Here is a 3289-nt window from a genome sequence, read left to right as displayed (position 1 = left end):
GACAGAGTGAATGAGGGGGGACAGAGGGGGAGGGAGAGAGAGAATTTTGATCCCACACTGAGTGTGGAGCCTGATGCAGGGCTCGATCTCACAACCCTGAAATCATGACCTGAGCTGAAATCAAGAATTGGACGCTTCACTGACCGAGCCACCCAGGCGCCCCGCCCATTTCATTTCTCAAACTTATCTACCCTTCCCTGTCTCTTGCCTTTTCTCATCTTCGTTACGTCATGTTCACTATGGAAAAATGCATGCAACAAACCCTAAAATTACATAAATCTCTGCTCTGCCACCCGTCATTTATAACTTCTTTAAGAAAGAGTTTCCCAAATAAGGAGAAAGGAGCCAGCAGTGAACCCCTCCCCCCTACCTACTGGGAACTTTGCCTATTATCAGATTATATCAGTGTGGGTACTGTCATTCTAGTTTTACAGGGTGAAATTGGGTAAGATCAGTTGCCTTGTCCAAAGTCCTATACCTGGCTAAGTAGTGTATCGGGGTTCACACGAGATCGTTATTTTACATTTAGTGATACTTATCACTGTTCTTTCATTCAGCTGTGAATTCCCTTATGATCATGGATATGCTGTAGAGATTGAGAGGGGTGTAGGAACAGGAGAAAAAATTAATTTATAAACCTGATTTAACTAGACATTACAAATAAGGAAATGGAAAAATCTGCTCTATAATATGAGGTCTTAGCTTGGGGTTTATGGATCCCTAGGGGCTCCATGGATGGGTTTCTGGAAATGGGCGAACTCCTTGAAATTGCATGTAAAATTTTGTATGTTCATTTTTCTGGGGGAGAAGATTTTTAATTTTCCAAAGATTCTCAAAAGTTCAAGAATTGCTGCTAAGAAGAGTCACATACAGATTTATGGGAAGGAACAGACAAGCAGCATGTTAGCATTTGTCTTTTCCCATTGGCCATGTTTTGGGTATGTTATGGTTTGGGTGAAAACTTCTCATCTGCTGTCAGATATTTTTGTTTTAGACTGTTTGTTTATGCCTGCTGGTTGAAGACTATTCCTGTTAAACTTTTTTTCCAAGTGTTAATTTTTGAAGTGTAAAAAATTTTCTGTGAATTAGAAAACAGTAACAGTCCTTTGTCTTTTGGTAGGTCTAATATGTAAATTCTTGCATTTCCTTTTTCTTAATTCTGGCATTTCCTGATGTTGTTTACACATCTGAAATATTTGTTATTTTTATTTCTATAAAATATAAGAATGTAATGAGGGCCTTTCTCAGTTATTTTCAGTTTCTGAATGAGTTTTTCATTCACGTTCATGATGATCTCGTCAGTTAACATATAGATAGGCCTCTCATAATGGCTTACATTATAGGTAGCCACAGTCTGAAGAACGATTCACAAGGCCTCTGAAAGTCTCTGATTTTTCTTAATAAAGCTAATGAGCAGAATATCAGTTAATAATGATCAGGGCACTCCCACAGTTGGCCATGTTGAAAACAGACTAGTGCATTAACTCGTTGCATTCCATAAAGCCCCTTGGTTCAAGGCTAGACTGAGACTTTCCCAGATTATGTATCTTATGGGTATGTTCTGACTGTTTCTAAGGGCACAGAATTTCATTTGAGCGTTCCCTGCAGTGAGGACTTTGTCAGATTTTAGTGGAAAAGATAGCACTAATACAAGACTCTTACTCTTCTTTTTAAAAGGACTCCTTTGTTTAAATTATATTCTCCTGTCTGTGGGTGATGTTTGTGAATTGAATAATGGAAAGATGTTTTGAATACACCTTGTGATCACTCAGGTCCTGCAGGGTAGCCTACTTAGTATTTGATTTCTTCTTTGGCCCCAGGGGGTTACGGGTGAAAGTTAAGGTTGCTTAAGCCACTGGGATGAGAAATGCATATTCGTTTTTATTGTCTTCTATGGCAATGTTGGGACTGTTGATGCTTGAAGGTAATTAGGTAATGCCTTAGGGGGAGTACCTCTTCTTTGTCCTCTTTCTCCTAGCTTCTCCTGCGTATTATTGAGGAAACACAATGGCAGTCTCATTTAAATGCATGTGTAAAAAAACTACAGTGAAAATTTATTTTTATAAAAGCTTTGTCTAAAACTGAAGGTGACAGGCATTTCTCGGTTCCATGTCTTACAGATAACCGATTAGATGGACTGCTTAAAAAATAATTGATGTATGAAATTATATTAGGTGAGATTGCATTAAAATTAGTTGTTTTTCACCTATATAAAATACAGGCATCGGAGAACGTTTTACAACATTGATCTAAAATGTGGAGCAGTGATGTGTGTCCTTTGAGGTTTTGCTTGTTGTGAAGTTGACTCCCACATGTTGTGTTGGTAGCTTTGCTGTGCAACCCAGGCTGATTTTGTGCTCACCCTTGGAAATGAAGGACATTTATAGAATGCTATGGATCTTGCGACAACTTTTTTCACTGTAGATTTTGTATCCGTAACTTGCACTTTACACGTCAAGTTTAAGGTCCACAGATTTATTCAGGTTTCATCCATTGAAAGCCTAAGAATTTTGTTGCAAGAAGATGAACTGAAACAATTTAAATCTTCACTTGGTCAGCCTGGTGACTGTGGAACACGAAGTGCAGATGAGTCACTCTGAAAACTGAAATGTATCCATGTGAGTTTTTCTAAAGATTTTTTATTTGTTTGAGAGAGAGCGCAGCAGGGGCAGAGGCAGAGGGACAAGCGGGCTCCCCGCTGATCTCAGAGCTCAGTCCCAGGACCCCGAGATCATGAGCTGAGCCGAAAGTCAGATGCTTAACTGACTGGGCTACCCAGGCGCCCTTCCATCTGAACTCATCCAACATTCGAGACCTTGTGGAGGGAGATGGGCGTTCACTAGCTAAGGTTAAAACTTAGACCCTTGAATACTAGTCTAGAATTTTATTTTTTACTTTGTGTCATTAGAGATTTTTTGTTGTTGTTGTTGTTGTTCAAGGTCTAAATACGTCGTTTAAAGTAATTGTTATTTACCAAGTTAGCTCAATAGGGTTGGTTAGCTGGGATGAGGAGTTAGAAAACCAGGATTCCAGCCCTTACTCCATCACTTAACCAGCAATGCCACGGGAACGTTACTACACTGAGCCTTAGCTGTAAAATAGGAACAGTCCCAAGTCACTGTAGGGCAGTGATGCTTAAAGGAGATAAACAAAACCCGGTGTGGTTTCATTCCTGTCTTTTTCATGTTGAGTTTCTTGTGTGCAACTTGCCTACTTCCCTTCTCCATCTCTCTGACTTCTGCTTGTCCTTCAGAACCAGCTCCAGCTTTAGCTCATTTCTGAAACTTCC

This window comes from Ursus maritimus, unplaced genomic scaffold, assembly GCF_017311325.1.
Source record: "Ursus maritimus isolate PB19 unplaced genomic scaffold, ASM1731132v1 scaffold_24, whole genome shotgun sequence".
NCBI lineage: Eukaryota > Metazoa > Chordata > Mammalia > Carnivora > Ursidae > Ursus > Ursus maritimus.
Note: the sequence above shows the minus strand (reverse complement) of the source record.